At 33.9% G+C, this 22129-nt stretch overlaps 1 long non-coding RNA gene across 1 annotated transcript; it reads left to right on the top strand.

The window, feature by feature from the left end:
• The first annotated feature begins 3885 nt into the window (after nt 1–3885).
• Nucleotides 3886–19872, top strand: LOC135154944 (uncharacterized). The gene is made up of 5 exons (XR_010294336.1): nt 3886–4060; nt 8770–8826; nt 9498–9539; nt 19100–19156; nt 19828–19872. It is a non-coding gene; the product is annotated as an uncharacterized LOC135154944 (long non-coding RNA).
• Nucleotides 19873–22129: the final 2257 nt, after the last annotated feature.

The raw sequence follows: 22129 nt of genomic DNA, 5'->3' as shown, positions 1-22129 counted from the left end.
ATTTAAAGGGCCCCATTTTTTTCATTTCCATTCTTTACTGATGATGCTGCCGTTTGACAGTGCACCATGTATGTTAAGGCTATTAAAGGGATGCTCCAGTCTGAAAATAATATTAATTGAAACGATAAAGAAAAACAAAACACTGAAAATTTTATCAAAATCCGACAATGAATAAGAAAGTTATGGCACTTTAAAAGATTTGCATTATTCCAGTGGAATAGACTAGGCATGACTTCATGAATGTTCAATGAAAGAACTGATGATGTAATATCCCCACTTATTCTTCATTTCATAATTAGGCTTATTCAAATTCTTACCTTCAAGAACTAACAAAATTGGAATGACAACTTATTTAGTGCATTAGATATTCATTGCTGCAACTTATTTCATTGCAATGAACATATATTCACATATGTATGAAGAAATAAAACAATTATGATTATATGTAATAACATTAGAAAAGGGAAAGTGGGGATGTGACATCAGCCCACCTAATGAATATCCATGACGACGTGTATATAACTTTCCATAATATATTGCTAAACTTCAATATTTGTTTTCAGATTTTGATAGAATTGTAAGCATTTTTGCTCAGTGAATTTTACTATGTGAATTTTGCTCAGTGAATTTATTTAGATATAAATATTTTTACCCCGGAGTAACCCCTTTAACTGCCTTTCAGCTCTGGTGAGCGTTTCATGAAAGGATTTGTCGGGTGTTTTATCAGACAAGTACCATTTTATCCAACCCGACAGTTGGCATAGGAACAGTGCTTCTCAGCCAATCAGAATCAAGGAAAGGATGTCAGATCTGACTACTTGTCGGACAAAAAAATGTTGATGAAACACTCCCTATGCATATCCCTCTATTAAAAAGATCTTGAGCTGTTTTTGTTCATGGTTGGGACTCAGCGGCCCGTATTCTGAACTTGGGTTTAAATTAAACCCTGGTTTAAAGTTGTGGTTTATCTATAGAGAGCCAATTGGAGCACAAATCCCTTACAGTACACATTCAATTTATTAACTCATTTGACACCCAAATTGTTCATAATTGCATGGGAATGGTACCTGAAGTATTTTTCTTTGTTATGAAAGCAAAATGAAACAAAATAGAAAACATAAGAAATATACAATACAAACAGACTTTTTGAATTTTTGGCTCCCCATAATTTTAGCACAGAGTTAGACCGTGGTCTAAGTTAAACCTGACTTCAGAATACGGGCCAGCAAGTAAAAAAACCCTTAAAACTTACTTAAAGATCTACGTCACATATTGGAATGTGTATTTGAGTTGTCCTGGGCATCTAGGAATTCAATTCATTATTTTTTCAATCAATTTGAAATTGAGAGTTTTTGGTGGAAGAGGCCCTTTCATCCACCATGATATGTAATGTTTGAAACAAGAACATTGTATTTAAAGAGATATATTCAAAATGAGAATTAGCTGTATCATGATAAGAATTCAAATCAGTTTTAGTTTCACAATATCGATTGAAATCGATTTTGATATTAGTGGATATAAATGTATTGATCATATCTTATATTTTCTTTTGCATGAATTGGATATGTATATCACAGTTCAAAATTTATGATAGTTATACTATACCCTACTTTTGCAAAAAGGCAGCAAGTAACCACAGTGTAATTTTATGTATAATAAGAACATTTATTTGTCATTTACTTAGACACCAACTATCAAGACTAGTTGACCAGCCATACAAATAAGGTTACGGTTTATATAATGAAATGTTTACTCAAAGAAGACATAAAACTGGAAACTCAATGAAGATTAACATTTCACGTGTTACCTTTGTCAAAGTATGACGTTATATAGCGATATTCATTGATAATAATTTTTATTGGCTATGATGATTATCACATTTGTAGTATAATGACCCATGACAAATTCTTCACAACTGGTACCCCGTAAAAGCATCTCTTAAATTCTGCCCCCCCCCGCAAGCGTTGGTCACTTTTCAAGTACGTTACTACAATGTATGGATATGAACGTCCCAGTTATGATCACATGATCATACTGATTTTCAAAATGATTTATTCATTATGTTTGCAATATACTGCTCTTTATTCATCAAGATTATAGCTGTTTGCGCAAATAATTTTTTAATACAATGTAAATGAATTAACAAATAAGATTTAAATTGAATGAGTGCACACGTTACATGTTTCATCGCAGTTGAGGTGGAACGTAACAATGTCATTTCATCCGGTTTTAAAGTCTTTCTTTTTTTATTCATTGAACAGAAATGGGGACAAATAAAGTCATGAAATAAACCCTTTATCAAAGTATGATTGATAGAGAGCGCACACGTGATTAGATTTATATTGCCTTACGTGCAGTATAACCTGTGACACTTCTGAAGGAAAATCACGAAGACATTACTACCGGTGGCTTTTAAAAAGCACATCAAGGAAATACACTTTATTATTATTATTATTTGTGTGTCAGGGTGTGTTCGTATGTGAAGAACAAGGATTAGGAATGGTTAATGATAGATATACGGTACTGTAGCTTTAACGTTATTTCTTTTCTTATGAGTGATATTGTACGTAGTTTATTTGTAGGTGTTTCATACATTTGTCTACATGATCACATATACATCTAATTTTATTACATCTTTGATGTGGTATTAATGCCAAAAGCTTGGTTGTGGGGTTGATTGGGTTATTCACACTCATATTAATATGAGTTTAAATTGTAATTTATCATGTTTATACTATCTGGATGTATAACGTATTTCTACAACTGTTATACTGAGGAATGTTCAAGTTTATTGGACTAATGTATTTTGAACCTTCTTTCAAATATGGAAATAAACAGGGTGAATGAATGCTGCATGAAATATGTTGTGCTTCAAGCTTTGTGAGTGTAAAAAAAGAATAAATAATGATAATTTATATGAATAAAGTCCGACTGAAGAGAACGGGAGAAGACGAGTGAAAGAGAGCTTCCAAGGGTAGTAGGCCTATTGAAACAAAACAACTGGAGATATATGCAAGGTGGAGACAGGCAGGGAGGAAGAAAGAAGTGAGGGGTTTCAAAGAAAACAGTAAGAGATCTAAAAAGAGAATAGAGAGAGGGATGAAAAAAAAAAATCTTCGACGTCACTTCCTCACAACATCATTTGTCTAAATAAATATTTTCTGTTTCGTTTTTTGACAAAAGAGAAATAAGTGTGGGACGGAGAGAGAGGGAAGAAGAAATATGACAGAGAGAGGGGGAAAGAGCTCATAGCGATGATAGGTATGGGAACAAAACAACAGAGATAAAGGTGAGACAGGCAGGGGAAAAGACAAAAAAGTGAGGGATTTAAACAAAGAAAAGAGTGAGAAATTTTGATAATAAGCATTTTTCTGCGAATTTGCTCCCTCACAAGCTTAATTCTTTTAAAAACAAATATATATATTTTTTTTCTTTTTTCTGGCAAGAGAACAAGGGGTTGGGGGGGGGGGAGAGAGAAGGAGGGTGAGAGAGAGGGTATGACCTCTATATAGTACATCAAACTGGTGTCAGTTTTAACACCCCATCAGTTTTAACAGTGTGTATATTTTGACTAGTGTCCAACACAACCCACTGCAGTACGGTCTCTGTTGTAAAATGTTTCGCACTCATTCACTGTAACAATATACTGTATATTGAACTGGCAGCTCAGCTTATTGGATAAATACCTGGCCAGGATCCCTATGTCAGTGCGATGTTTATTTTCATTTTTCTTTTTCAATAAGTGCAGCAGTGCATGTCATCTCTTTTCATATTTCCTTCTCACCGAGTGCAATACTAATTTATCATGAACCCGTAAATGGGGCGGTGGCTGCGGAGTGCACTAATTATGTTCTTGCTATTACCCAGTAATGCACCAAAGGTTAGCGGCCGCTACTTTACCGAGCGCCATTTTGATTGCGAAGTGAAACATTAGATTGAATTGATGAGGTTTAAGTCTGGTAAGACGCTTTTATAGTGCCATTTCTTGGCATTGCATCTGTTCTGCTATGGTTACATTTCCGAGTGAAGACTGTAATAGTTTTGCTGCCAATCAACTTGGGTAAGAGGACAACATTTACTATATATTGCCGCTGACTTTTAACAGATTTATATAACACAGAAATCAATAAAATGCACATGTCCCAAAGTTGCCTATTCATATTAAACTGTCAGTTTTCATACATTTCAGTTTTGCAGAGTGGGGCAGGCCATTAAGCTGCAATTTAAACATTGCTTTCCTTTAGAAAGCAAAGAAGATCATGGTGATATAGGTGTCCATAATTGAGGGATGTTTGACATATAATAATTCAAAAGACTCAATGTTTTATGAAAACTTTGTATGATTTAATGATTCAATCTTGAAGATATGAATAGTGCAAGGGTTAGCTAATGCTACGGTCACATTTCCCCTACGGCGAATCGAAAACAGCCGTTTTATTCATTTTCATTCAAACTCTCTATGGCAGAGCAAAAACCTACAATGATGAGACCAAAACAACTTGTCTGTCTTGTCACGGATACTGTTCCAGGACTTCCTGTAAAATGACAAAATCTGATATGCGAGAGGTCAGAGAATAACATACATGAAAATGAACAATGACTGAGAACTATTGTATTTAATCTAGAAGCGGAGCTGCTGCGGCTGCTCTTAGAGAGAACTCAGAGGTCTTGCCTCTTCGATTCCTACGCTTCAAGTGACAACTATCAATTCTTACTAGGGTTCCTCCCATATAAGAATTCCAATTTAAACCAAATCTACTTAAATGTTGCATTCACCTGCTTATAACAAAACCCTTACAAGAAAACTTTTTTAACCATCCTAGCATTGAATAGGGGTAAGAATTAAGAATTTGCAAGAGAGCCTAAGCTGCCTAACACCAAGTAATGCAAGGTATGAAACATGCACACAAATAAAAACGTGCTAATATCCAACTGCACTGCATAACTCTGGACAAAAGGTCACTGGCATAGTTAGACATGACTTGTAACACAAATCAAGGTACAAAAAATGTTGGAATGGCTGTTTTCGCCTCGCCGTACGGCCGCCGTACAGCAAATTTGACCGAGGTATTAGCCTTAAATTGTTGTGTTCACTCTAAACTTACAGTCAGACCGCAGGTCCCTATGCTAATGAGCAAAAAGGCCAGATTCATCCAAATCATCTCGTGGCTGAATCCTCCTCCTTGCAAAATCTCGTAATTCGTGAGATTTTTTTTCTCTAAGAATTTACCTGTTTTAACCTCAAGTTAAATGAAATATTATTACACGATCAGATAGAGTAAAAGTTACTCTTTCATATTGGTAATTTACTTTGTATACAATATTTTGTTAAATAAGTAAATTTTTGGCCTGAAAATGTGCCTAAAAACTGAATTTTCTTCCTCTGTTTTCTTTTGCAAATTGTGCAAAACTTTTTATTTTGAGCCTCAATGATATCTATATCACCATAAAGCTGAACTTCTGTACTTTCTCACAATGCCACTCTTGATATGCGGCACCTTTTAATCGGATCAAGATCACACTTTTCCCACCAAGGTACAAGACGAGATTTCTGAAATGTTGTACTTGCATGAAATCCAGAGTTCTGATTGGCTGGATAAGGTTCACAGAACAACAGGCGCGGGGTATTTGAGGATATTACCACATGGGAAGTGTGACCTTCCCACGAACCCAGTCACTGAAACCGTTGGAATTTGCCATTGTGTGGTCTCTTTGACCAATCAGATTGCAGTATTCTTGTTTTCAAGCTGCTTTATGTACTCGGCAAATAAAAAGTGTGATCTTGACCCGATTAAACCAATAATTATTTTGAAACCTATATCATTTCAGAGCATACATATTCAGCTTTATCATGATATAAAAATCATTTGGGCTCAAACAAAAATAAAGTGTGAAATTAGCAGCTTTTGTCAGGTGAAAATATTTATTTTGTAGCATATTTTAGATCAAAATTTTAACCTATATTACAAAATCTTTGAATAAATCCAAACACATGACCTACATGTAAAAGAATGATTCTCCTTCTTTACGATGGTACCAAATTCATGAAATTCGATGCACAATTAGAACAGCAATGACCGAATGAAAAGAGGTGTTTTGGTCCGCATCAAGCTCATTAAATATGCAAAACATCTCAAGTCATGAATATCACTTGGATGAAAGAAGCCACTTTCTTGGGACCTGCAGTCTGACTGGTAAGGACATGGAACACCCCAACACCACATAAATCGAAAAGAATTAGATCGAAGTACAGTTCATAGATCATAGATCACTTTGCTGTTGGTAATTCGTCATAATTATGTTAAAGGTAAATTCCAGTTCTGGTAACGATCTTAAAATGACTTTTTACAGAATCTAATATAATGACCACCCAAGTGTCTGTTTGTATGAATAAAAAATATGTGCCAAAGGATTCTGGAAGAAATTGTGTAATTGCTGAGAAATAAGCAAAATAAGCGCAGATTCGGTCACTTCCGTCGGGTCTTTATTCCATCAATAATAATACACTGTCCCACGTGTGCCTATCTGTGTTGGCGATCTTCGGTGTGATCGTATTTCAGCTTAGATTTTATGATTTCACAAAGTTCAGTTTATTTAACTGTACCAGATCTAGATCTACGATGATATAGTCATACTTAATCTTGGTTTTACAGACTTTCTCACGAAATTAGTGTTTTACTGCAAGTACTGTAATTTAGCTTCAACTCTGCCTAGGGACATCGTAAAAATTCCTTTCCTCTTTAAAGTTGAAGACATTTTCTTGTAGATAACCACATATATTTGGTATGATATTAGAACCTCGTATCTCAAATTTGAAGAAAAAAAAATAAAGCTCACAAACTTCTGTTTTAGAGTTCTAAAGATAGTTGCCTGAGTGGTATACTTCTTTTTATATACATTTATATACTTATATATCTTTGTAATCAATTGAAAATCTGTGAAAACTGAGTGGTAATAGTTTATTGATATATTGCTTCTACACAAAGTGAAAAACTGTCAAAAGGTTCTTGCTTCGTAGTCTGCTGACGGAAGGATTTTCGCCTTGCTCCCAGCCAGTGGCGGAAAAACAATAAAGCGTCTCATCACACATGAAGGAGACTTGGACAATGTTTGATCAGTTTGAAAATGAACTCAGTTGTACTTTGTTATGTATGAAACATTGTACTCTTTGAACTTTGATTAATCAAATTTGAAATGTACCCAACAATTGCAAAAATTACAAAATAGAGCTTGCAAAATAATACTAAAAATTAATCCGTATAAATATATATCAAACCATACTGTTCATCAACTCTTAAACTGGGAGTCATTAAAATCAAGGCGTATAAAGCATACTCTTTCAATGGTGTATAAGAGTCTGAATAGTCTTAGTGCGCCTTACTTGAATAATATATTACAGTTTTCTACTCATAAATATTCTCTACGTTCTAATAAATATCTTTCCCTAAACCACGGACTGAATACTGTATAAGAATGTTTTCATACAGGGGTACGACATATTTTAATGAATTGCCACGTGATGCTAAATGTTCTGTTTCTTATAGTTCATTTAAAAACGTAGTTAATAACCACATCTTAAATTGGGTCTGAGTGTACATTATTCTCTGTTACTCAATTCCTATGCATTGAAATGTAGGGTGTGTTAACGTAAGAAGGGGGGGGTGGGGCTAGATGTTATGACCGATTAGTTTTATTTCTTACTGTTTTGGTATGTTATTTTTATATTGTGTATTATTTATTTTTGTGTAATTTTCTTTTATGCTATATGAGGACCCATCGGTAGACCAGCAGCACCATTATTGATGCTGCTGAGTAGGGCCATCCTCCCGTTTTCTATTTATCAATTCATATGTATCATTTTATATGTATTGTTATCTGTTTTTAATGGAAATAAATTCAATTCAATTCAATTATGATACATTGTTATAGACTTTAAAAACGCTGAGTAAAGCTTTACTCAATATTGGGTAGAAAGAGAAGAAGCATGTTTGATGGGTATTTCTTTTTATTTTACCCCATATTGTGCTATTTTAACGCAACATTAGGTAAAATTTACTAAATATATTTTTACGCAACCAACATGCATTTTTCCATTTTACCCAATACTGGGTAAACCATTTTTTTTAGAGTGTAATTATTTGATGTTATCATTGTATATATTACGTATAAAAAATGTTAATGTCAAGTGAAAAAATTGAATTACTGAATTCAAATCCACATTTGTACAGTCATGTACATGAAATATGAGACCGCCTCAAACTAAATAATGTTTCGACAACAATTTCTGAGCCCTTTCAACATACATCAAAAAGATGTCCAGGATGTAAAATTAAGGGAATTAAAACAAAAATCATACACTACACTTCTATTTCCATTTTTTATGCAGAACACTAATTGCATAGCAGAGATGGTCGACGATCGAACAGAGGATCTTACGTTGCTATATAAGGCATAAAGATATTAATATTACTGCAATATCGTGTATCAACCCCCTTGGTTCAAACAAAGAACATTTTGACTTTAGGATACAAAGCGTCAAAATAATATCAATAAAAAACGTATGAAGTAATCGAATTTGGGGGTTATGGATTTAGCTTGTGTTCAGACTGATATTTTTACTGTCCCCGCATGTGGAGGATAACAGTACAAATGTAAATAAAGATGTTTAGCGCTTCGATAAGTCATTACAGATTTTCGTTAGCCCTTCCTTGCTGCGTAAGATATATAACGCATATCTTAATTTCTTATATTATTTTAATTCATTTTCAGTTGGAAGGGGTAACGATATTCGACAAGCCATCGAGTCAAGTGATAGGTCCATCAAAGGTATGTGTGTAAATACAATTTCAACCATGTATTATTTGCCATCAAGAAAAAATAAAGATGTGGGTAGGACGAATCCCTAAGAGTAAAAATCCAGTTTATGCTAATGCAGGTGTATCTTAATAGGCAAATAGTGCATGATTATGAACCAAAAATTAGTTTTATTAACTCATTATGTTATACATAATATTCATTTGTATCTGTAGTTTATTATGACAACAATCATTTATCATGTATCGTGCTTGAATGAAAAGATTACATGATAATATGGTTTTTGTAAATACCAATTTGGTTTCATCATGGCCATAGCAACCAGAAATTTTGAAATATTTAATTATGTAACAAAATAAACAACACAGGATGTTCTGCATATACATTTGACAATTATAAGTGAGATATGAGACAATCATGCTTATGTTCAGACTGATTAATGGTAGTAATATACTGTATAGGCCACGCCTAGACACCAAGATAAATTGCATAGGAACTAGTGTAGGGTTCCAATCAACGGTAACTACCATGGCAACTAACAGTATACATTATCCAATCAAAATCCAGCATCACATTAAAGTTATGGGATGTAACATATCGTAGTAGTAACTTTTTATGCAGGGGCCCAAGGTATTGTTAGTACTTCATTAACATCAATGATATGTAAAATGTTTTATTTTCAGGTTAAAGAGACGATGGGACAAAGGAAATCAGTTCATCAACAGGTTTGTGTTTGTTAATTTCTTTATATCATTTCAATCACAGAATGTGTGTATTCTTTCATATAGACCTGTGATGACATGACATGTCACAGGTTGGGTTAGAACTTGCATATGGTTGGATCACCAGCACCATTCATGCAGGAGCTGTAAACCAGACTATACATTTAAATAAGGAAAATATATGATTTATGATTTTATTCATTTTATTCATTTTCCGTTCACAAAGAACAACAAAATCAAACTAACAATACATAGTCATATTTAAAGTACAATATCAATCGGAATAAAGCATTAGAATTAGAAGGTATAAACAATGAGAACTAATGCGAACTAAAGTAACTTTGACTAATGACTATGCAAATCAGAACGGAGGGGCTTGCCAAGAAAAGCAAAGCTTGTATGGGAGGCAAGCCCCTGAAAGTTAGTTTCAATACATAAAGGCAACATTACAAAACTATAGTATAAAATAGTGACGGAAGACAGTTTAAAAGGAGGCTATACAAAATATCGAAGGTAACAACGAAATAGTGACACAAATTAGAATAAATGATCATAGTAATAATAGAACCAAAAAAAAGAATATGGTTACAATAATTGTGATAATGAGTGAGAAACAGAGAGGCAAATGAAGGGAGAGAGGAGGGGTGCAGGTACAATTGGAGGTGCGGAGAGGAGCATGACAGGATGCGGTAATAGGTCGGTAGGCAAGTTGTATTCTGGGAGTTTTAGTTATATGGTAGATTGACTTGTTTGTGTAAAGTATTGGCAAATTAGCATCTTTTTTTAAGGTTATGTTTAAAAATAGTGATGTTTTGGCCTTTGGGGATTCCTTTAAGTCGAAGCACACTATTTGATTAATTTATATTGAAGTACTAAATATAAAGAAACCATACACGTTCTACCAGATACAGAATGAAATCTTCATATGAGGTATTTCTTGATTTGATTCTTGATATCGAAGATACATTTCTAAAATAAAGACCTCTTTTTTGAATGCGCATTCTTCATAATTATTAAAAGAATTTTCGACATCAGTAAACATGATTACATGACAGGAATGTTTTTTATACCTACATCAGTATTTCATTGACTAAAACGTACCGGGTGTGACAACCCCTTTATGACTAGATGCAATGAATAAAATCATTCATTCTGATTGGCTAACAGTAAATTTGTAAAAGAAATTGTGCATATGTTATTAATGTAAGTCTTTATGAAGCGGGAACCAGAATATAGTTATGTGACAAAGTGTGCAATATTGCTTTCCTGTACATCTATTTCATAGTATTTAAAGGGCCCCATTTTTTCCATTTCCATTCTTTACTGATGATGCTGCCGTTTGACATTGCACCATGTATGTTAAGGCTATTAAAGGGATGCTCCGGTCTGAAAATAATATTAATTGAAACGATAAAGAAAAACGAAACACTGACAATTTTATCAAAATCCGACAATGAATAAGAAAGTTATGGCACTTTAAAAGATTTGCATTATTCCAGTGGAATAGACTAGGCATGACTTCATGAATGTTCAATGAACGAACTGATGATGTAATATCCCCACTTATTCTTCATTTTATAATTAGGCTTATTCAAATTCTTACCTTCAAGAACTAACAAAATTGGAATGACAACTTATTTAGTGCATTAGATATTCATTGCTGCAACTTATTTCATTGCAAGGGACATATATTCACATATGTATGAAGAAATAAAACAATTATGATTATATGTAATAACATTAGAAAAGGGAAAGTGGGGATGTGACATCAGCCCACCTAATGAATATCCATGACGACGTGTATATAACTTTCCATAATATATTGCTAAACTTCAATATTTGTTTTCAGATTTTGATAGAATTGTAAGCATTTTTGCTCAGTGAATTTTACTATGTGAATTTTGCTAAGTGAATTTATTTAGATATAAATATTTTTACCCCGGAGTAACCCCTTTAACTGCCTGTCAGCTCTGGTGAGCGTTTCATGAAAGGATTTGTCGGGTGTTTTATCAGACAAGTACCATTTTATCCAACCCGACAGTTGGCATAGGAACAGTGCTTCTCAGCCAATCAGAATCAAGGAAAGGATGTCAGATCTGACTACTTGTCGGACAAAAAATGTTGATGAAACGCACCCTATGCATATCCCTCTATTTAAAAGATCTTGAGCTGTTTTTGTTCATGGTTGGGACTCAGCGGCCCGTATTCTGAACTTGGGTTTAAATTAAACCCTGGTTTAAAGTTGTGGTTTATCTATGGAGAGCCAATTGGAGCACTAATCCTTAACAGTACACATCCAATTTATTAACTCATTTGACACCTAAATTGTTCATAATTGCCTGAGAATGGTACCTGAAGTATTTTTCTTTGTTATGAAAGCAAAATGAAACAAAATAGAAAACATAAGAAATATACAATACAAACAGACTTTTTGAATTTTTGGCTCCCCATAATTTTAGCACAGAGTTAGACCGTGGTCTAAGTTAAACCTGACTTCAGAATACGGGCCAGCAAGTAAAAAAACCCTTAAAACTTACTTAAAGATCTACGTCACATATTGGAATGTGGATTTGAGTTGTCCTGGGCATCTAGGAATTCAATTCATTATTTTTTCAATCAATTTGAAATTGAGAGTTTTTGGTGGAAGAGGCCCTTTCATCCACCATGATATGTAATATTTGAAACAAGAACATTGTATTTAAAGAGATATATTCAAAATGAGAATTAGCTGTATCATGATAAGAATTCAAATCAGTTTTAGTTTCACAATATCGATTGAAATCGATTTTGATATTAGTGGATATAAATGTATTGATCATATCTTATATTTTCTTTTGCATGAATTGGATATGTATATCACAGTTCAAAATTTATGATAGTTATACTATACCCTACTTTTGCAAAAAGGCAGCAAGTAACCACAGTGTAATTTTATGTATAATAAGAACATAATAATCATTGTAATGATTGTGGGCATTAACGGAAAGACAAGACAAGACAACATTTATTTGTCATTTACTTAGACACCAACTATCAAGACTAGTTGACCAGCCATACAAATAAGGTTACGGTTTATATAATGAAATGTTTACTCAAAGAAGACATAAAACTGGAAACTCAATGAAGATTAACATTTCACGTGTTACCTTTGTCAAAGTATGACGTTATATAGCGATATTCATTGATAATAATTTTTATTGGCTATGATGATTATCACATTTGTAGTATAATGACCCATGACAAATTCTTCACAACTGGTACCCCGTAAAAGCATCTCTTAAATTCTGCCCCCCCCCCCGCAAGCGTTGGTCACTTTTCAAGTACGTTACTACAATGTATGGATATGAACGTCCCCGCAATGATCACATGATCATACTGATTTTCAAAATGATTTATTCATTTTGTTTGCAATATACTGCTCTTTATTCATCAAGATTATAGCTGTTTGCGCAAATAATTTTTTAATACAATGTAAATGAATTAACAAATAAGATTTAAATTGAATGAGTGCACACGTTACATGTTTCATCGCAGTTGAGGTGGAACGTAACAATGTCATTTCATCCGGTTTTAAAGTCTTTCTTTTTTTATTCATTGAACAGAAATGGGGACAAATAAAGTCATGAAATAAACCCTTTATCAAAGTATGATTGATAGAGAGCGCACACGTGATTAGATTTATATTGCCTTACGTGCAGTATAACCTGTGACACTTCTGAAGGAAAATCACGAAGACATTACTACCGGTGGCTTTTAAAAAGCACATCAAGGAAATACACTTTATTATTATTATTATTTGTGTGTCAGGGTGTGTTCGTATGTGAAGAACAAGGATTAGGAATGGTTAATGATAGATATACGGTACTGTAGCTTTAACGTTATTTCTTTTCTTATGAGTGATATTGTACGTAGTTTATTTGTAGGCGTTTCATACATTTGTCTACATGATCACATATACATCTAATTTTATTACATCTTTGATGTGGTATTAATGCCAAAAGCTTGGTTGTGGGGTTGATTGGGTTATTCACACTCATATTAATATGAGTTTAAATTGTAATTTATCATGTTTATACTATCTGGATGTATAACGTATTTCTACAACTGTTATACTGAGGAATGTTCAAGTTTATTGGACTAATGTATTTTGAACCTTCTTTCAAATATGGAAATAAACAGGGTGAATGAATGCTGCATGAAATATGTTGTGCTTCAAGCTTTGTGAGTGTAAAAAAAGAATAAATAATGATAATTTATATGAATAAAGTCCGACTGAAGAGAACGGGAGAAGACGAGTGAAAGAGAGCTTCCAAGGGTAGTAGGCCTATTGAAACAAAACAACTGGAGATATATGCAAGGTGGAGACAGGCAGGGAGGAAGAAAGAAGTGAGGGGTTTCAAAGAAAACAGTAAGAGATCTAAAAAGAGAATAGAGAGAGGGATGAAAAAAAAAAATCTTCGACGTCACTTCCTCACAACATCATTTGTCTAAATAAATATTTTCTGTTTCGTTTTTTGACAAAAGAGAAATAAGTGTGGGAGGGAGAGAGAGGGAAGAAGAAATATGACAGAGAGAGGGGGAAAGAGCTCATAGCGATGATAGGTATGGGAACAAAACAACAGAGATAAAGGTGAGACAGGCAGGGGAAAAGACAAAAAAGTGAGGGATTTAAACAAAGAAAAGAGTGAGAAATTTTGATAATAAGCATTTTTCTGCGAATTTGCTCCCTCACAAGCTTAATTCTTTTAAAAACAAATATATATTTTTTTTCCTTTTTTCTGGCAAGAGAACAAGGGGTTGGGGGGGAGAGAGAAGGAGGGTGAGAGAGAGGGTATGACCTCTATATACATCAAACTGGTGTCAGTTTTAACACCCCATCAGTTTTAACAGTGTGTATATTTTGACTGGTGTCCAACACAACCCACTGCAGTACGGTCTCTGTTGTAAAATGTTTCACCCTCATTCACTGTAACAATATAGATTGAACTTGGAGCTCAGTTTCTTGGATAAATACCTAGCCAGGATCCCTTTGTCAGTGCGATGTTTATTTTCATTTTTCTTTTTCAATAAGTGCAGCAGTGCATGTCATCTCTTTTCATATTTCCTTCTCACCGAGTGCAATACTAATTTATCATGAACCCGTAAATGGGGCGGTGGCTGCGGAGTGCACTAATTATGATCTTGCTATTACCCAGTAATGCACCAAATGTTAGCGGCCGCTACTTTACCGAGCGCCATTTTGATTGCGAAGTGAAACATTAGATTGAATTGATGAGGTTTAAGTCTGGTAAGACGCTTTTATAGTGCCATTTCTTGGCATTGCCACTGTTCTGCTATGGTTACATTTCCGAGTGAAGACTGTAATAGTTTTGCTGCCAATCAACTTGGGTAAGAGGACAACATTTACTATATATTGCCGCTGACTTTTAACAGATTTATATAACACAGAAATCAATAAAATGCACATGTCCCAAAGTTGCCTATTCATATTAAACTGTCAGTTTTCATACATTTCAGTTTTGCAGAGTGGGGCAGGCCATTAAGCTGCAATTTAAACATTGCTTTCCTTTAGAAAGCAAAGAAGATCATGGTGATATAGGTGTCCATAATTGAGGGATGTTTGACATATAATAATTCAAAAGACTCAATGTTTTATGAAAACTTTGTATGATTTAATGATTCAATCTTGAAGATATGAATAGTGCAAGGGTTAGCTAATGCTACGGTCACATTTCCCCTACGGCTAATCGAAAACAGCCGTTTTATTCATTTTCATTCAAACTCTCTATGGCAGAGCAAAAACCTACAATGATGAGACCAAAACAACTTGTCTGTCTTGTCACGGATACTGTTCCAGGACTTCCTGTAAAATGACAAAATCTGATATGCGAGAGGTCAGAGAATAACATACATGAAAATGAACAATGACTGAGAACTATTGTATTTAATCTAGAAGCGGAGCTGCTGCGGCTGCTCTTAGAGAGAACTCAGAGGTCTTGCCTCTTCGATTCCTACGCTTCAAGTGACAACTATCAATTCTTACTAGGGTTCCTCCCATATAAGAATTCCAATTTAAACCAAATCTACTTAAATGTTGCATTCACCTGCTTATAACTAAACCCTTACAAGAAAACTTTTTTAACCATCCTAGCATTGAATAGGGGTAAGAATTAAGAATTTGCAAGAGAGCCTAAGCTGCCTAACACCAAGTTATGCAAGGTATGAAACATGCACACAAATAAAAACGTGCTAATATCCAACTGCACTGCATAACTCTGGACAAAAGGTCACTGGCATAGTTAGACATGACTTGTAACACAAATCACTTAAGGTACAAAAAATGTTGGAATGGCTGTTTTCGCCTCGCCGTACGGCCGCCGTACAGCAAATTTGACCGAGGTATTAGCCTTAAATTGTTGTGTTCACTCTAAACTTACATGGAACACCCCAACACCACATAAATCGAAAAGAATTAGATCGAAGTACAGTTCATAGATCATAGATCACTTTGCTGTTGGTAATTCGTCATAATTATGTTAAAGATAAATTCCAGTTCTGGTAACGATCTCAAAATGACTTTTTACAGAATCTAATATAATGATCACCCAAGTGTCTGTTTGTATGAATAAAAAATATGTGCCAAAGGATTCTAGAAGAAATTGTGTAATTGCTGAGAAATAAGCAAAATAAGCGCAGATTCGGTCACTTCCGTCGGGTCTTTATTCCAGCAATAATAATACACTGTCCCACGTGTGCCTATCTGTGTTGGCGATCTTCGGTGTGATCGTATTTCAGCTTAGATTTTATGATTTCACAAAGTTCAGTTTATTTAACTGTACCAGATCTAGATCTACGATGATATAGTCATACTTAATCTTGGTTTTACAGACTTTCCCACGAAATTAGTGTTTTACTGCAACTACTGTAATTTAGCTTCAACTCTGCCTAGGGACATCGTAAAAATTCCTTTCCTCTTTAAAGTTGAAGACATTTTCTTGTAGATAACCACATATATTTGGTATGATATTAGAACCTCGTATCTCAAATTTGAAGAAAAAAAAATAAAGCTCACAAACTTCTGTTTTAGAGTTCTAAAGATAGTTGCCTTAGTGGTATACTTCTTTTTATATACATTTATATACTTATATATCTTTGTAATCAATTGAAAATCTGTGAAAACTGAGTGGTAATAGTTTATTGATATATTGCTTCTACACAAAGTGAAAAACTGTCAAAAGGTTCTTGCTTCGTAGTCTGCTGACGGAAGGATTTTCGCCTTGCTCCCAGCCAGTGGCGGAAAAACAATAAAGCGTCTCATCACACATGAAGGAGACTTGGACAATGTTTGATCAGTTTGAAAATGAACTCAGTTGTACTTTGTTATGTATGAAACATTGTACTCTTTGAACTTTGATTAATCAAATTTGAAATGTACCCAACAATTGCAAAAATTACAAAATAGAGCTTGCAAAATAACACTAAAAATTAATCCGTATAAATATATATCAAACCATACTGTTCATCAACTCTTAAACTGGGAGTCATTAAAATCAAGGCGTATAAAGCATACTCTTTCAATGGTGTATAATACCCTTTTTACACAGGATTTTCTTAACCCCGGACTATCGCTAACCCCGTACTATCCTTAACCCCGTACTATTTTTTTTCCTTTTCACACATGCCAAATTGTTATCGCTAACCCCGGATAAGGAATGCTTGCTTTTCACACACGAAACTCGCTAACCCCGGACTAGTGGTTTTTGTCGATCATTCGTAGTACAAGTACTTCACTCGTACCTTTTTACACACGCTAAAATTTCCTTAACCCCGTACTATAGGTGGGGCTAAATTGCCATTTAGCCCCACCTATAGTACGGGGTTAAGCTTAGCCCACTTTCGTTTTACACTAGCGATCTTAACCCCGTACTATCGCTCTTAGCACCGCAATTGCTGGGATAACCCTGCTTTTTTGCAGGGCCAAATAATCCCGTACTAAAGGTGGGGTTAGCCCACTTTGCAAAAATGCTGTGTAAAAAGAAAGTGGGCTAAGCTTAACCCCGTACTATAGGTGGGGCTAAATGGCAATTTAGCCCCACCTATAGTACGGGGTTAAGGAAATTTTAGCGTGTGTAAAAAGGGTATAAGAGTCTGAATAGTCTTAGTGCGCCTTACTTGAATAATATATTACAGTTTTCTACTCATAAATATTCTCTACGTTCTAATAAATATCTTTCCCTAAACCACGGACTGAATACTGTATAAGAATGTTTTCATACAGGGGTACGACATATTTTAATGAATTGCCACGTGATGCTAAATGTTCTGTTTCTTATAGTTCATTTAAAAACGTAGTTAATAACCACATCTTAAATTGGGTCTGAGTGTACATTATTCTCTGTTACTCAATTCCTATGCATTGAAATGTAGGGTGTGTTAACGTAAGAAGGGGGGGGGGGTGGGGCTAGATGTTATGACCGATTAGTTTTATTTTTTACTGTTTTGGTATGTTATTTTTATATTGTGTATTATTTATTTTTGTGTAATTTTCTTTTATGCTATATGAGGACCCATCGGTAGACCAGCAGCACCATTATTGATGCTGCTGAGTAGGGCCATCCTCCCGTTTTCTATTTATCAATTCATATGTATCATTTTATATGTATTGTTATCTGTTTTTAATGGAAATAAATTCAATTCAATTCAATTATGATACATTGTTATAGACTTTAAAAACGCTGAGTAAAGCTTTACTCAATATTGGGTAGAAAGAGAAGAAGCATGTTTGATGGGTATTTCTTTTTATTTTACCCCATATTGTGCTATTTTAACGCAACATTAGGTAAAATTTACTAAATATATTTTTACGCAACCAACATGCATTTTTTCATTTTACCCAATACTGGGTAAACCATTTTTTTTAGAGTGTAATTATTTGATGTTATCATTGTATGTATTACGTATAAAAAATGTTAATGTCAAGTGAAAACATTGAATTACTGAATTCAAATCCACATTTGTACAGTCATGTACATGAAATATGAGACCGCCTCAAACTAAATAATGTTTCGACAACAATTTCTGAGCCCTTTCAACATACATCAAAAAGATGTCCAGGATGTAAAATTAAGGGAATTAAAACAAAAATCATACACTACACTTCTATTTCCATTTTTTATGCAGAACACTAATTGCATAGCAGAGATGGCCGACGATCGAACAGAGGATCTTACGTTGCTATATAAGGCATAAAGATATTAATATTACTGCAATATCGTGTATCAACCCCCTTGGTTCAAACAAAGAACATTTTGACTTTAGGATACAAAGCGTCAAAATAATATCAATAAAAAACGTATGAAGTAATCGAATTTGGGGGTTATGGATTTAGCTTGTGTTCAGACTGATACTTTTACTGTCCCCGCATGTGGAGGATAACAGTACAAATGTAAATAAAGATGTTTAGCGCTTCGATAAGTCATTACAGATTTTCGTTAGCCCTTCCTTGCTGCGTAAGATATATAACGCATATCTTAATTTCTTATATTATTTTAATTCATTTTCAGTTGGAAGGGGTAACGATATTCGACAAGCCATCCAGTCAAGTGATAGGTCCATCAAAGGTATGTGTGTAAATACAATTTCAACCATGTATTATTTGCCATCAAGAAAAAATAAAGATGTGGGTAGGACGAATCCCTAAGAGTAAAAATCCAGTTTATGCTAATGCAGGTGTATCTTAATAGGCAAATAGTGCATGATTATGAACCAAAAATTAGTTTTATTAACTCATTATGTTATACATAATATTCATTTGTATCTGTAGTTTATTATGACAACAATCATTTATCATGTATCGTGCTTGAATGAAAAGATTACATGATAATATGGTTTTTGTAAATACCAATTTGGTTTCATCATGGCCATAGCAACTAGAAATTTTGAAATATTTAATTATGTAACAAAATAAACAACACAGGATGTTCTGCATATACATTTGACAATTATAAGTGAGATATGAGACAATCATGCTTATGTTCAGACTGATTAATGGTAGTAATATACTGTATAGGCCACGCCTAGACACCAAGATAAATTGCATAGGAACTAGTGTAGGGTTCCAATCAACGGTAACTACCATGGCAACTAACAGTATACATTATCCAATCAAAATCCAGCATCACATTAAAGTTATGGGATGTAACATATCGTAGTAGTAACTTTTTATGCAGGGGCCCAAGGTATTGTTAGTACTTCATTAACATCAATGATATGTAAAATATTTTATTTTCAGGTTAAAGAGACGATGGGACAAAGGAAATCAGTTCATCAACAGGTTTGTGTTTGTTAATTTCTTTATATCATTTCAATCACAGAATGTGTGTATTCTTTCATATAGACCTGTGATGACATGACATGTCACAGGTTGGGTTAGAACTTGCATATGGTTGGATCACCAGCACCATTCATGCAGGAGCTGTAAACCAGACTATACATTTAAATAAGGAAAATATATGATTTATGATTTTATTCATTTTATTCATTTTCCGTTCACAAAGAACAACAAAATCAAACTAACAATACATAGTCATATTTAAAGTACAATATCAATCGGAATAAAGCATTAGAATTAGAAGGTATAAACAATGAGAACTAATGCGAACTAAAGTAACTTTGACTAATAACTATACAAATCAGAACGGAGGGGCTTGCCAAGAAAAGCAAAGCTTGTATGGGAGGCAAGCCCCTGAAAGTTAGTTTCAATACATAAAGGCAACATTACAAAACTATAGTATAAAATAGTGACGGAAGACAGTTTAAAAGGAGGCTATACAAAATATCGAAGGTAACAACGAAATAGTGACACAAATTAGAATAAATGATCACAGTAATAATAGAACAAAAAAATAATATGGTTACAATAATTGTGATAATGAGTGAGAAACAGAGAGGCAAATGAAGGGAGAGAGGAGGGGTGCAGGTACAATTGGAGGTGCGGAGAGGAGCATGACAGGATGCGGTAATAGGTCGGTAGGCAAGTTGTATCCTGGGAGTTTTAGTTATATGGTAGATTGACTTGTTTGTGTAAAGTATTGGCAAATTAGCATCTTTTTTAAGGTTATGTTTAAAAATAGTGATGTTTTGGCCTTTGGGGATTCCTTTAAGTCGAAGCACACTATTTGATTAATTTATATTGAAGTACTAAATATAAAGAAACCATACACGTTCTACCAGATACAGAATGAAATCTTCATATGAGGTATTTCTTGATTTGATTCTTGATATCGAAGATACATTTCTAAAATAAAGACCTCTTTTTTGAATGCGCATTCTTCATAATTATTAAAAGAATTTTCGACATCAGTAAACATGATTACATGACAGGAATGTTTTTTATACCTACATCAGTATTTCATTGACTAAAACGTACCGGGTGTGACAACCCCTTTATGACTAGATGCAATGAATAAAATCATTCATTCTGATTGGTTAACAGTAAATTTCTTAAATAAATTGTGCATTTGTTATTAATGTAAGTCTTTATGAATTGGGAACCAGAATATAGTTATGTGACAAAGTGTGCAATATTGCTTTCCTGTACATCTATTTCATAGTTCTTAAAGGGCCCCATTTTTCATTTCCATTCTTTACTGATGATGCTGCCGTTTGACAGTGCACCGTGTATGTTAAGGCTATCAAAGGGATGCTCTGGTCTGAAATTAATATGATTGGAAACGAAAAAAAAAATAAGACAAACAAAACACTGTAAATTTTAGCAAAATCCGATAATGTATAACAAAGTTATGGCATTTTAAAAGATTTGTATTTTTGTGAAACAGTCTTAGGCATGTCTTCATGAATGTTCAATGAACGAACTAATAACGTAATATCCCCACTTATTCTTTTTGTATAAATTTTCATTGTAATTAGGCTTATTCAAATTCTTACCTTCAAGAACTAACAAAATTGGAACGACAACTTATTTAGTGCATTAGATATTCATTGCTGCAACTTATTTTATTACAAGGGATATATATTCACATACGTATGAAAAAATGAAACAATTAGGATGTTATGTAATAACATAAGAAAAGGGAAAGTGGGGATGTGACATCAGCCCACCTAATGAATATCCATGACGACGTGTATATAACTTTCCATAATATATTGCTAAACTTCAATATTTGTTTTCAGATTTTGATAGAATTTTAAGCATTTTTGCTCAGTGAATTTTACTATGTGAATTTTGCTAAGTGAATTTATTTAGATATAAATATTTTTACCCCGGAGTAACCCCTTTAACTGCCTGTCAGCTCTGGTGAGCGTTTCATGAAAGGATTTGTCGGGTGTTTTTTTAGTAGTAACTTTTTATGCAGGGGCCCAAGGTATTGTTAGTACTTCATTAACATCAATGATATGTAAAATATTTTATTTTCAGGTTAAAGAGACGATGGGACAAAGGAAATCAGTTCATCAACAGGTTTGTGTTTGTTAATTTCTTTATATCATTTCAATCACAGAATGTGTGTATTCTTTCATATAGACCTGTGATGACATGACATGTCACAGGTTGGGTTAGAACTTGCATATGGTTG

Source organism: Lytechinus pictus, chromosome 8 (genome assembly GCF_037042905.1).
Source record: "Lytechinus pictus isolate F3 Inbred chromosome 8, Lp3.0, whole genome shotgun sequence".
Lineage (NCBI taxonomy): Eukaryota > Metazoa > Echinodermata > Echinoidea > Temnopleuroida > Toxopneustidae > Lytechinus > Lytechinus pictus.
The sequence above is the reverse complement of the archived record's forward strand: the minus strand, read 5'-3'. Positions and strand labels throughout refer to the sequence as shown.